The sequence below is a fragment of the Natator depressus genome, chromosome 2, assembly GCF_965152275.1.
Source record: "Natator depressus isolate rNatDep1 chromosome 2, rNatDep2.hap1, whole genome shotgun sequence".
Lineage (NCBI taxonomy): Eukaryota > Metazoa > Chordata > Testudines > Cheloniidae > Natator > Natator depressus.
In genome coordinates this window covers 137,610,759-137,625,609 of record NC_134235.1, presented here as the reverse complement: position 1 = coordinate 137,625,609, position 14,851 = coordinate 137,610,759, and positions in this window count along the sequence as shown.

Sequence of the window (14,851 nt, the reverse complement as noted above, 5' to 3'; positions counted from 1 at the left end):
ATCTCCTTCCTTAGAGGTTTTCAAGGTCAGGCTTGACAAAGCCCTGGCTGGGATGATTTAGTTGGTGATTGGCCCTGCTTTGAGCAGGGGGTTGGACAAGATGACCTCCTGAGGTCTCTGCCAACCCTGATATTCTATCATTCTATGCAAGGGGATTGTATAGCTCAGTGATGGTGATTTGCAGTAGAATTTCTCTATGTAAGAGCTAGGTATTACTAATTCCCAGCAATTACTGGGGCAACCTAATGCCAATGACGGAAATATGCCAGCTGACAGATAAGCAATAAAAAAAACACAGCTGGTGCATCACATACTCTGCTCTGACAAGTGTAGCCTCGCTTTGACTGTTCAGAATGGCACTGCATAGTGTAGAGGAGGATCTTCACTAGCTTTTCCTGCCAGTCTTTCTTTCACACACTTTAGTTTTATTTGCCTAGAACATCAATGGTACAACACACAGACACAGCACTGCTGCCCACAGTGTACCAGGCACTTTCCAAACAGCAGCAAATTCCTCTCTGCCCCAAAGAGCTAATCACCTGAAAGAGCCTTTGGAAACCTCACACACATCTTCACCAGCTTTTTCTTGCCAGTCTCTCTCCTTTGTGGGCTTTGGGACTACTTGCCTATAACAGCAGTGCATGCACGCACGCACAAGCACACATGGACAGAGCCCTGCTGTTTCCTAATCCTAGTCCTGCACAGTCCTAGTTCTGAGAGTAACCAGTGGCTAAATTATCCTTCCTCAGCTTCTTTTGGGTGCCTGAGGTTATGATGGCCAGGTCAAAACCTTGACCATCAAAAGGATCAAACTCTAAGGCCTAGATCCTTACAGATATTTAAGCACCTAATTCTCACTGATTTCAGTGGGAGTTAGGTGCTTAGATACCCTTGAGGATCTGGGCCTAACTGACCCCTTAAGCCTATCTAAACTAGTGTGTGGGGGGATGATCTCTTGCCAATGTAGCTTCCCTAGAAGCAGCAATGCTGGGAGCGCTAGTGTAGAGTGGCCATTGCTGATTTAACCATCGTGTCCTCTAACCCTCGGTGTTAACAAAAAGGCATTAACATGCCAGCAGCTGGTTGGCACTAACACTCCGCCACTGCTCCTTGCGGGCAAGCTGCACTGGGGATAGCGCCTGTTGGGAGAGTCTCACAAATATGTTAGTGCAGACTGGGCTTAGGGAGGAAAACTGAGACATAGCTGGAAAGGAGTTAGAGGGCCAGAGCCCTGCAATGGGTGGGTGAGGATATGCTGACGGATTGGCCCGAGACAGGGGCAGAGCAGAAAGGACCCTGTTGGCAGAGGATGCATCTGCACACAAGGCATTTTCACTTCTTTGCAATGACACACGGGACCAGCACTGTAGGTTTTGCTGAGTACCAGGCTGGAGATGTTGTGCAGACACAGTAGCTTTTAACCATCAGCCCATTTTCTCTCCTGATTTATGATTTTAACTAGATTCGGGTTGTTCTGAGGTCAGGTCCCTGCAACACATCACTGAAGGGAAGAGACAGTGTGCTGAGCTCTCAGCAGTGGCATTTGGGAGAAACACAGCCCATCAGCTGAGGCAAACTCCATGAAGTGCCTGCCAGATGAGGCCATCAGTCAGGGCCACAGGGAGCCAGGGGACTAGAAGTCGCAGTTCCCAGAACAAGTCTGTGTCCCAATAATTGCTGTCACTGAGGCTGTTTCTGGTCATAAGTCAGAAGGAATCAGCGCTGTTCCAAGCAGGTTCTTAACCAAGGAAGAGGAATCAGATTTCTGGCCACATCAGGTGCGCTGCATGCTACCCTATCACATATACCTATGAGTGTCATCAAGAATGAATGCAGCTGACCCCTCCTATGCCTCAGGATGTATTCTCCTCTCCAAAGACTCCCCCTCCCACTCTTTAATGGTAGTGGGCATTACATGGATGAATTTCCTGTATCCCATTGGAGCACCAGTGTCATAAATTACTAACTTTGTTAACTGAAACAGCATTTGATACAAAGCCCCAAATGCAGATCTGAGACTGCATGCCTACAACCTTTGTAGGTTGGTTACAAAGTCCAGAATGTTAGTTCCTGGAGAAGGTGTAAACCCCTCCCATTGCCGCTTCACCAACTGTAATGGCCCCTTAATCTCACGGCCATATACAAGTTCAAATGGGGAAAACCCTAAACTGGGATGTGGTACAACTCTGTAGGCAAAGAGCAACTGCTGCAACACTAGGTCCCAATCATTGGAGTGCTCATTTTCAAATTTACGTATCATGGCCCCCATTAAACTTCTCCACCATGCCATTGGTTTGATGGTGGTAAGGAGTGGCAACCAAGTGATTTACCCCATGAGCTTCCCAGAGGTTTTCCATAGTTCCTGCCAGGAAATTAGTCCCTGCATCTGTGAGGATGTCGGAGGGCCAACCTACCCTGGCAAAAATGTCTGCTAGTGCCTGGCACACACTTTTAGCCCTGGTGTTGCTTAGAGCTACTGCTTCCGGCCATCGGGTGGCAAAATCCATGAAAGTCAGTATGTACTGCTTTCCTCTGGGTGTCTTTTTCGGAAAAGGACCCAGAATATCCACAGCTAATCGCTGAAATGGAACTTCAATGATGGGGAGTGGCTGGAGAGGGGCTTTGACCTGGTCTTGGAGTTTTCCCATTCTTTGGCATACTTCACAAGACCGGACATAGGTAGAAACATCCTTGCCCATTCCCTCCCAGTGGAATGACCCCCCCAAATGGTCTTTGGTCCTGTTCACCCCAGCATGGCCACTAGGGTGATCGTGGGCTAAGCTCAAGAGCTTGACCCGGTACTTAGTTGGAACTACCAACTGTCTGAGGATGCCAGTCTTCCTGGTGTCCACCAGAAAGAGTTTCCTTGTATAAAAGTCCTCTTTCTACAACAAACCTGGATCGATTAGAAGAGCTGAGAGGCAGTGGGTTGCTCCGTGCCGCCATCCAAACTCTCTGGAGGCTTTCATCTGCTTCCTGTTCAGTCTGGAACTGTTCTCTTGATGCTGGAGACATCAGTTCCTCATTGGATTGTGGACCTATGCTTGGTCCCTCTGGAAGCGATGTAGGGGATGGGGCTGTTTCCGTTGACTGTGAACCACTCTCCGCTGGGACACTATATTGGGGTTCAGGCTCCGGCTGAGCCTCTTGTGTAGGGTTATGGGCTGCTGCCAGTTCAGGTTCAGTGGGGCCCTCTGGTGTTGAGGTTGCAAGTACTGGATTCAGTGCTGGCAATGGGTCTGGTGCTGGTTGTTCCGCTGGTTCCGGTTCTGGGACTGGTTCCGTCTGGGTCTCTGGGACTGGATCCACTACTGCTGTTGCAGACATTGGCCTGGGGTCCGGGTCCATCACCTCTGACTGGGTCCTGATAGAAGTTTCCGGAACAGAGCTAGGCCTCACGGCTTGTTTAGCCTGGCTGCGGGTGACCATTCCCACCCTCTTGGCCCGCTTCACATGATTGGCCAAGTCTTCCCCCAACAGCATGGGGATGGGATAATCATCATAGACTGCAAAAGTCCACGTTCCTGACCAGCCCTGGTACTGGACAGGCAACTTGGCTATAGGCAAATCAAAAGAATTGGACTTGAAGGGTTGAATCGTCACTCGGATCTCTGGGTTGATTAAATTGGGGTCCACTAAGGAAGCATGGATAGCTGACACTTGTGCTCCAGTGTCCCTCCATGCGGTGACCTTCTTCCCGCCCACACTCACAGTTTCCCTCCGCTCCAAGGGTATCTGGGATGTATCTGGGCCTGCGGACCTCTGGTGTGATTCCGGTGCAATGAACTGTAATCTGTTGGGGTTCTTGGGGCAGTTGGCCTTTACATGCCCCAGCTCGTTATATTTAAAACATCATCCAGCTGACGGGTCACTGGGGCGAGGTGGGTTGCTGGAGAATGGGGTGGTGGGACGATAAGGGGTCTGGAGGGTTCTTTGGGAGGTAGGTGGGGCTTTGGGCAGCCCCCGGTAATAGGGTGTAGTCTGGGGTTGTCCCTTCTGGTCTCCGCTCAACTGCGACCAGTTTTCTTCTTCTCTGCCACCTCCACCCATCTGGCTCCAATCTCTCCTGCCTCGATTACAGTTTTGGGCTTCCCATCTAGGATGTATCTTTCTATTTCCTCAGGAACACCCTCTAAGAATTGTTCCATTTGCATTAGGACGGGCAAATTTACTGGAGATTCAACACTTGCTCCTGATATCCAGGCATCCCAATGTTTCACAATGTGGTAGGCATGTCGGGTAAATGACACGTCTGGTTTCCACCTTAGGGCCCTGAACCTCCGACGAGAATGCTCAGGTGTTATCCACATTCTGACTCTCGCCTTGGATTTAAACAGTTCATACTTGTTCATGTGTTCTTTAGGCATTTCTGCCGCCACCTCAGCTAAGGGTCCACTGAGCTGCGGCCTCAGCTCTACCATGTATTGGTCGGTAGAGATGCTGTACCCAAGGCAGGCCCTTTCAAAGTTTTCTAAGAAGGCGTCAGTATCATCGCCTGCCTTGTAGGTGGGGAACTTTCTGGGATGGGAAGTGGTACCTGGAGAAGGATTGCTAGGGTTTGTTGGTATATTCTGCTGAGCCTTTACCTTCTCCATCTCCAGTGCATGCTTCCTCTCTTTTTCCTTCTCCTCCTCCACATGCTTCCTTGCCTCCATTTCCCTCCTGTGGGCAGCCTCCTGTACCTCCTTCTCCAGCTGCATGAGTTCTATCTGTCTTTCATGTTCCTTTTGTTTTTCCTCAGCCTGAAATCTGGCTAATTCCATCTTCTGTTGTGCCGTGGATTCTGTCATCCTAACCTCTCTGTTTTTAACTAACTTTACAAGCCAGGTTTAGAAATAAACAAACAAAACTTAGCTGTAAAATTTTGCTGTGCTGGAATAGGATACCTATTCTCTGATAGTGATTGTCAGCCTACAGAAAAAGACAATTCCCTTTGTCTCTGCTCTGGCCCCAAATCAAAGCAAAAAACCTCCAACTACTTGGAAACCTGCTTACCAGCAGACCAAAGGAAAAAAATTCCTTTTCAAACCTGTGCTCCTTGTATAAAAAAAAAAAAAAAAAAAAAAACCAAAATCCTAAAAAAAAACAAACCCTGCCACTTTTGTCTCCAGGCAAATGGGTAGAACACCCCCCTATTTACTTTTAGGGAAAAAAAAAAAACTTCTGGTTTGCGAAGACTGAATTTCCGTGCAGGAGGTTAAGTACCCTGCCTCCAGGCAAAGAAAACCTGCAATTCACAAAGATAATCCCCTTTTGTTTCTGCTCTGGCACCAAAGCAGAGAAAAAACTATCTGCTTTCAGTTGGACCTCCTTTCCAGCAGCCCCAAAGGAAAAAAATATTTCCTTTTTAAAATCTGTTTTTCTGGTTCATAAAATCTCAAACTGATCTCAAAATGATTTCAAGTTAATCCCACCACTCTGCCACCATGTCAAGGTTCCTCCCCCACTCTGAGCTCTAGGGTACAGATGTGGGGGCTGCTGAAAACCTCCTAAGCTTACTTTCACCAGCTTAGGTTAAAACTTCCCCAAAGTACAAATTAATTTTATCCTTTGACCCTGGATTTCCACTGCCACCACCAAACTCTAACTGGGTTTACTGGGAAATGTAGTTTGGACATGTCTTTCCCCCCCAAAATCCTCCCAACCCTTGCACCCCACTTCCTGGGGAAGGTTTGGTAAAAATCCTCACCAATTTGCATAGGTGACCACAGACCCAAACCCTTGGATCTGAGAACAATGAAAAAGCATTCAGTTTTCTTACAAGAAGACTTTTAATAGAAGTAAAGGAATCACCTCTGTAAAATCAGGATGGTAGATACCGTACAGGGTAATTAGATTCAAAACATAGAGAATCACTCTAAGCAAAACCTTAAGTTACAAAAAAGACACACAGACAGGAATAGTCATTCTATTCAGCACAGTTCTTTTCTCAGCCATTTAAAGAAATCATAATCTAACACATACCTAGCTAGATTACTTACTAAAAGTTCTAAGACTCCATTCCTGGTCTATCCCTGGCAAAAGCAGCATAGAGACAGACCCTTTGTTTCTCTCCCTCCTCCCAGCTTTTGAAAGTATCTTGTCTCCTCATTGGTCATTTTGGTCAGGTGTCAGCGAGGTTACCTTTAGCTTCTTAACCCTTTACAGGTGAGAGGATTTTTCCTCTGGCCAGGAGGGATTTTAAAGGGGTTTACCCTTCCCTTTATATTTATGACAGCATCTCATTCCACCCACTATGCCCTTCAACAACTCTGGTAACAGATATCTTCTCTCTGGATCACCTACAGACAAGGTCTGTGAAACTCACAAGACTCCACATACTACACACAAATGTTTTAGAAGTCCAGCCAATTTGCCTGGCCTGAGAATTGTTTCTTCCCCAGATTACACCCATGTAGTATATCAATCTATACACTGGATTTCAGTTGTCTCTTTTGTATCAGGAAACCATCAAGGTGTGGAACTGGTGCATTTAATATCTATAGAACCTCCATCTTCCTTAGAGTAAATAATAACCTGGCCTGCTATCTGAGTAGGCAGTATTCAGGTCACCATCAGTAGTTCCTGGAACATTCCATTCTCCAGCCTTTCTTTACCAGGTGGGGCTCTCCCCACATAGCTCCAGTTAGTTACAAAATAGATCGAGCTGACTGTTCTATTCCAGATGATGCAGGAGTCCAGTTTCTCCCATAGATTGCCTTCCTCATGAGTTGATTTAAAAGATTCCTGCATGCCTTCCCTCCTCCCACTCCTCTCATTCTCAAGGTCATCCAGAAGATCAGGCAAGACAAAACTACAGTAATCCTTATAGCTCCCTCCTCACAAGACTGTTTTTTGGTTTGCAGACCTGCTATGTCTGTCTATACATCCACCAGTTCCACTTCCAAACGTACAGGACCTTCTGTCTCAGATCCAGGGCCAGATCCCCCATCTTAATCCTAGCATTGTTGGATATAGGGATTTCACTAAGTGTCATGGCATGAACTGCTGTACAGAGGTCTGGAAACATCTTGGTCCAGAGCAAGAAGCCTGCTAATAAGTCTGTCTAAGCCACGAAATGGAAGAGATTCTCCATCTGAGCCAATGATAAAGGACATGACCACCTTCTCTCACTAGTACTCATAATCCTAGGTCATCTCCTTCACTCAGGCAATCCAGCCCCAATATCACCTTGGTGAGAGTTCATCCAGCAGCAATATCTGTCTGTCAATGCTCCTGTCAAAGTTACCACAATTTTCTCTCCTACCCACTTTTCCAGGAATTGACCCCATGCTAGGACTTCAGGGTAGAGCTCACAAAGTTAATGGGACACTGTTTGAACCCATGAAAGACTACTCCTTATACCTTCTGTCCGTTAAAGCTGCCTTCTTTGTGGCTATTGCAGGGTCTCAAAGAGTGAATTAAATATAGTCATTTCAGCTGACTCACAATACACAGTGTTCCTTGAGACTAGTGTGGTGCTACAAATCTGCCCTGAATTTTTAAGACTGTTTCAGACTTCCACCTGAACTGGTTAGTCAGCCTACCAAAACCCCATTCTCACCCTGGAGAGGCTAAGGTTTGTATACTGACCTATTACAGGCCTTTCATTACTACCTGGGTAGAACTAAATCTTCTGCAAGTCACTTCAGTTTTGTGTTGCCTATGAGGATATATCGAGGGATCAGCCTGCCTCCATCCAGAGACCGTCTATATCAGGAGTGGGCAAACTTTTTGGCCTGAGGGCCACATCTGGGAATAGAAATTGTATGGTGGGCCATGAATGCTCGCAAAATTGGGGTTGGAGTGTGGGCTCTGGGGTGGGGCTGGGGATGAGGGGTTTGGGCTGCAGAAGAGTGCTCCAGGCTAGGATCGAGAGGTTTGGAGGGCAGGAGGGGAATTAGGGCTGGGGCAGGGGGTTGGGGCGTGGGGAGAGGCTCAGGGGTGCAGGCTCCGAGCGACGCTTATCTCAAATGGCTCCCAAAAGCAGGAGCATGTCCCTTCTGCGGTTCCTATTCGGAGGCACGGCCAGGCGGCTCTGCTGCGCGCTGACCCGTCCCCAGGCACCACCCCTGCAGCTCCCCTGCAGCCAGAGGGGGCCACTGGAGCGGGGACATTGGAGCGCGTAGGAGCCAGAGGGGGGCAACGCTGCTGCTTCCAGGAGCCACGTGGAGCAGCCCCCGACCTTGCTCCTGGGCTGCTCCTGGTTCCTTCTTTCCTGCCTTATTCCAGGTCCCTGCTCCTACACCCTGCCCCTGGTGCTATCTCTGGCTTCAACCCCTTGGCTTGACTCCTGACTCTGACTCTGGGTCTGACCCTTGGCATGGTACTTGACTCTGATGGCAACTCCTGACTCAAACCATTAAGCCTGGCTGCCCATGTCTTGGTCCCTACACTGGTACTACAGTAAATGAAACAATGAAGTCACACTACTGTGGCTCTTTGGGGTAATGTCTGATCCCGAACCGCTGATCTAATCTGACCTCCTGCATAGCACAGGCTATAGAATTTCACTGGTAATTCCTGCATCAAGCCCAATAATTTGTGGCTGTTCCTAAACTGGTCGTGCGCATACAGTTAAGGCTTCATTAACAAATCCATGGAGATTTTGCAACAGGAATGAGTAAAATCTTCAAAGTGTCTTCCATTCAAAACAGAATCAGTATATGAAGAGGTGACAGCTCAGTTATAGCTGGCCAAGCAATACAGAAGTCACTACATTTAAAATATCTCCTTATGGAGGGGGGAGCATATGAAGGAGGGAGGGAAGCTGGCCGTATGTTAAGGCACTGGGCTGGGGAACAGGAGAACATTTTTATTTCCATGCCACTGTTTTCTGTAATGACCTTCAGCGGGTCACTTAATCTGTGTCTCTCTTCCCGCCTGTAACATGGGGATAGCATTTCCTTCCTCACAGAAGTGTTGAGAGAGAGAAATGTACCACAGTCTGTGAGGCACACAAACACTACAGTGAGAAATGCCACCGAAATTCCTAACCCAAGAGAAATGCAGGTCAGCTTTCTCTCCAAGCCAATGTCCTAATGGCAAGGGAAACCCAAGCAGTGGGGCTACTGAGAAATCAGCAGATGTTGTTAGTGAACAACGTAAATCTAGCCTAAGCCCAGAAATGATGGGGGAGGCTGTGTCCAAAGCCCTCACACTTATGCCTGGCTATATTGAACAACAGAACTCACAACACTATAAATTATCCTGTTGCATGGAGACAAACTCTCACCAAAGGTCCGTTCTTACTAAAAGTTCCCTTAACCTTTTATTTCAAGGTCATATTCGAATAGCTGGGGATAAATACTTCTGCCTTCATTGGCTGACTGTCCCACAAAGGGGACCCAGTCCAACCAGGAGTCTGAAAAACATCAGACCATTGGAATAAACAATCTTTGCAAGCTGGTTGCAGATGCCACACCAAGGAAAAATATTAAAGACCAAAGCCTCATCCTACAAACACTAAGTCTATGTGTAGTTTGGAAGTCCATGGAACTATCTGTGGAAGTAAATTACACCATCAAGACCTTCCCATCCAGATTCTGGAAAATAACAGACTACGAGGGAAATAGATTTACTCACTCTACAAGCTGAAGTCGCGGGTGCACGCAGCTGCTTCTTTTAGCTTAGTTGGGGTCATGTTAACATCCCAGGACAGGAAGGTCTCTTTAATGGGGCTTTTACAAATGTATCACACCACACATGATCATGTCAGCAAAGGCTGCAGAGAGAAAGGTGTTCTTTCTGCCCGCACATCTGAGACAGGTCAACGCAGCTGCCAGATGAACACGAATGGACTTTGCTTGGCTACCCTTCTTTATCTGTGTGAGTGCCTTAAAGGCAGTCTTTGAGGGAGGTTGTGATAAATGAAGGGTAGTTCCCTTTTATGGACACCCAGCCAGCCAGTTAACTTTAAAATCCCTGTTAGTGGCTGTTCTCTACTTGCTTTACCTGTAAAGTGTTAAAAAAGCCCATAGGTAAAAGGAAGGGAGTGAGTACCTGACCAAATGAACCAATGGGAGGGCTTGAACTTTTTAAAATTGGGAAAAAACGTTCCCTTTGTCTCTCTGTTGTTGTTCTCCAGAGGGAGAGGACAGAGCAGAGACAGGGCTTGAGCTATGTTGTAAAAAGCTGTGAACCATGTATGAAAACCACCAGATCACACCTAGGAACTACTCAGTTTGAAACTCTAGATATGTAAGTAGATCAGGAAATGTCTAGAAAAGTTTCTCTCTTTTATTTCTGTAAGACTTGTGGACTCCTCTGTGCTAACCCCCAAATGCTTTTGTTTTGCTTGTAACTAATAAGCTGGACCTCAGGAAAACCATTCTTGATGCTTAATTATTATATTTTCTCTTTTTAAATCTAGCAATAGCCTAAGTTCCAGATGTGTTTTTCTTTCTTTTTTTGTTTTTAATAAAATTTACCTTTTTTAAGAACAGGATTCGGTTTTTGTGTCCTAAGAGGTTTGTGCACATGTTGTTTCATTAGCTGGTGGCAACAGCTGATTTCCTTTGTTTTCTTTCTCAGCTCTTTCCCGGAGGGTGTAGGAGCAGGATTTTATATTTGTGCTATAAGAATTAATGTATGTCTTGATTTCATCCTGCTAGCCCTTCCCATTTGAATAGCAGAAAGGAATGACCCGTTGGGACTATGAGATTCTGTTTTCCCATATGCATTACAATTAGGACCTGTTATAAAGTTTAGTTAATAAGAGACAGGATTTTGTATTGTATCTATGTTAATTAGATTAAAGGAATGTTGAAGGCCTGAGCACAATGTAAATGGTTTTTCACCACAAGATTTAGTGAAGTTTAATTTCTGTCTTCTCTGTGAGAGACTGTGTGAATGAGGAATGCATGCATCAGGAAAAGATAAGGTGTGAAGGCCATTGTTATAGCCAGATGGTCAAGGAAGAAGTAGTGAAGAGACTTAATGACACCAGAAAATCATCAATGCGCATCCATAATGAAGGAAAGGCAGATTGACGACCCTGAGGGGAAGGCTGGCACCCCTAAAGACAATTAATTAAATCAAACCCAGGACAGGATGACCCTCTCAAAGGAGTTTTGAAATGTTAACACCAATCAAGGATTAACCGGTCAGAAACTGACACAGCAAAATCCATAGACTTCAACAGAGAGAAAAGACTATAAGAAGAGGGTGCTTTGCCATGAGACTTTGGGTTTGTCTTGCCACACTCCAGGAGCATTGGATCACGACCGACAGAGTCCTGCTCCCCTCTGCGACCAATCTGGCTGGCCACTAGATTGATCCAGACTCTGGACTGGTAACTATAAACATCAACTGGCAGGACTGTGTGCATGGTGTGCATGTGTGTGAGATTGAAAAGCATATGCTAACTGTTGTATTTACAATAAACACAGAATTTTGCCTTATCCCTCTTATAAGATCCTACTGGTATTTTATTAGTGTAACAAGGGTGGGGGGGGGGTGAAAGGGCTTGAGTGTACCCCATAGGGAGGAATTCTCAAGTGCGCCTTCCCGGGTTCAAAGGGGTTTTTTGCATTTGGGTGGTAGCAGCATCTACCCATCCAAGGTCAGAGAAAAACTGTAACCATGGAAGTTTAATACAAGCCTGGAGTAGTCAGTATTAATTTTTAGAATCCTTATGGGCCCCCACCTTCTGCACTCGAAGTGCCAGAGTGGAAAATCAGCCTTGACAGAGGTATTTAAAGGGAGCTGCATGGCTGCTTGCACCACAACCCAAATCTCTTCCATTGCAAAGAGAAGCTCCTCTAGTAGATGCCTCCCAAGCAACCAGGAGAGGCTTGAGAGACCTGTCCTGAAAACCAAGCCAAAAGCAGGGAGCGTGTAGTATCTTACTGGTGAGCAGACTGGTGTCAAGATAAACCCTTTATTGAGAAAAGACACGATGTACAGAAGTAAGGTAACAAAACTTCCTAAATTTCTCTAGCTGCAGCCTGTGATTGCCATGAGCTGGATTCCTTTATTTCTGCTTCCCAACAGGAAGCGTGTCACAGGAAACCAAAGGCTGCATGCAGAGTATACAGGAAGTGTGGCATCTCTAGCACAGAGAGTGCTCCAGAGCTAGGATGCACAGGGGGTGCCCTGTAAGAAAACATTCACATATTCTGGTGGGACGCACATGCTTTCCTGGCCCAACTCGGAAGCTTACAAATCAAGAATAAATCTGTAAAAAATCATAACATGTTCCCCAATAACTGACAGATAAAAGCAGAGCTACTTTAGTGGACATATTATTTACAATAACTAATCTGATGGTTCTTCTGGTTACCCTACCTCATTGAGCATGGGCAAGGGGAAACATAATGAAGTGAAAAGGCAACACTTTTAAAGCCGATATCTGGAACCGATTTTGAAATAATTTCCTGAAAGATGGTTATGGCACTATAGTAAGATGCTTGAGATCTGTGTTCAGTTCCTCGCTGTGTCATAGTTTTCCTTTATGACCTCAGACAAGTCACTTAATATGTCTGTATATCAGTGTGTAAAGTGGGTATAACAATATTTCCCTAACTCACAGGGGTGTTAATTAATGTATGTGAAGTTCTATGATTGATGTGGGCCTTAATGAGTACCTAGACAGAATGGGTATCAGGAACTTGGTCTACAAATAGATTCTCTGAATTAAAATTGACAATGCAAACCTACCCCATCACATATCTGTGATGCTAGCAGGCATAATCTGGTACCGGGGAGGCAGAAAGATTCTATGTCTGAGATTACAGGCATTCGATAATGTTGCTTTAACAGAATATAAACAAAAAAACTACACAAAAAGAAAGTTAAACTTACTAAGTCAAGCACTCAACAATTAGGAAATGGAAGTTTAATTTGCATGTGAAACATTAATTGGCCTCCTTTGTGCATATGAACTATTATACAACATTGTGATCATATGCTATTTTTTCCACACGCCTCCTGCCTTCTTTACTTTTGACTTCTATCTAATCTATCTAAACGGCATATACGAATTGCTCCATCCCTACCACTAAGGAGGAATGTGGCAGCCATTTAACATAGCTAGCCATACAATACAACAGGATACTTTGTTTATTTTTTAAAGGAGAGTTAAATATAGCTTCTCCTACTGAAATTACAGGGGGAATTTGTGTAGGCAAAATAGAATGATCCAAGTTGGAATTGGACACGACACTTAGGCCTTGTCTTCACTGGCAAAGGTTTTTTTTCCTACCACATGGTAACTAACACATGGCAAAAATCTAGTGTGGATAAGGCAGTTGTAGTTTTCAGACATGTTAGCAAACTGAGGTAAATACATGGTTAAATCAGCTGTGACATACTGTACCTCAAAATGGCACTCTGTAACCCCCATATTCATCATTCATATGTGGTTGTATTATTTCATACAAAGCATGCCATGTAAGATATCATATGAAAGGTCATGACTGTTGAAACCCATTGTTCTGTCCAAATATGTATATAATTAGTGTGTATAACGTTATGAGATGTTGCTGTATGGTTGTTACTGAAATATGCTGTATGTTTGATAGTGACATACAAAGGAGCCCGCCCAGGAGGGTGCTCCACAACCATTAATCCGCAGGAGAGTTGTAATCAAGGAATTTACAATTCAATGACTTTTGCCCAAGTCCACACAATGGAGGTTTACTCAATCACTGTGACTCAGCAAAGCTCACTGGGACATGTTGCAGCACGTTTCTCCTCCCTGCACCTATGCTGGAAGCAACTGGAATGACAAGAAGACGAAGATCATCTGAGGTGACTGGTCCAGGCTTAAGTGGAAGCCTGTGTATTAAGAACTGTAACATCCAGTTGGATGAGAAAAGTGCTGATCTAAACACAGCCAAATGAAATAAGGTTTAAGATTTAGATTGTTCATTGATCTTTTATTTTCTTTGGTAACTATCTCTAAGCTTCCATGCCTACCACTTATAACCACTTAAAATCTATCTTTCTGTAGTTAATAGATCTGTTTTATACTTTAACTAAACCAGTGTGTTTTGGTTGAAGCGCTTGGGAAATCTCTGCGCAGTTACAAAGGCTTATGCATGTCCTCTCCACACTGAGTGAAGGGGAGAGGGCGGCCTGGGTAATAAACATACATTGGTCAGGCTTCTGACTAGGGCAAGAAGGTACAGCTCTGGGGTCCTAGGCTGGGGAAGCTGCAGGGAATTGTCTGGAGCTTCTCTATTGTTAGTTCAGGAGTGGTTGGGAGAAGCATTCATGTAACTCAGTTAGGTGTGTCCCTACCTGTGGATGTCTGTGTGAGTGCAGTAGCTGCCAGAGGTTTGCAGCTTGTCACAGCATCACAGTGTGAGAGGGAGCCCAGGTTGGTGGGACAGAGGGCTCAGCGGTAACCCAGTTCCATGTTGCACCCTGGGGACACCATCACATCAACCTTTTCTCATAATTTCCCTAGCTATTGCAACAGTTCATGGGATAAGTGTGTGGGACAAGCAACTTGATTAAACATCTTATCAGAAAAACAGTGGCCCTAACACCATGCTGGGATTGGAGAATTAGTAAATGTTTGCTTCAGCAGGAGTGGTACTAATTGTTGAGTCACTGATGCCACTCTCCTGGGAAGTCTCCCATCTAATGTCCAAGCACAACCCTGCCTAGTTTAGAGCTGACGAAGCCACAGCTCAAGGTACTGTACGATGGCTGTAGGAGAAATATTTTCTCAGTGCATTCACATAACTGTCATTAGCTTTTCTTACAATTACTCATAAATATTAAGGGATATATGAACCCCTTAGATAGGGGTATATCTTGAAGCAGATTGTAACAATCTTAAGATATGTAGGTCAGGTTTCAAAACTTTTTTCTAAATTTAAGGTGTTCTACACTTGAAAATATTTTGGCATCAACTTATTCA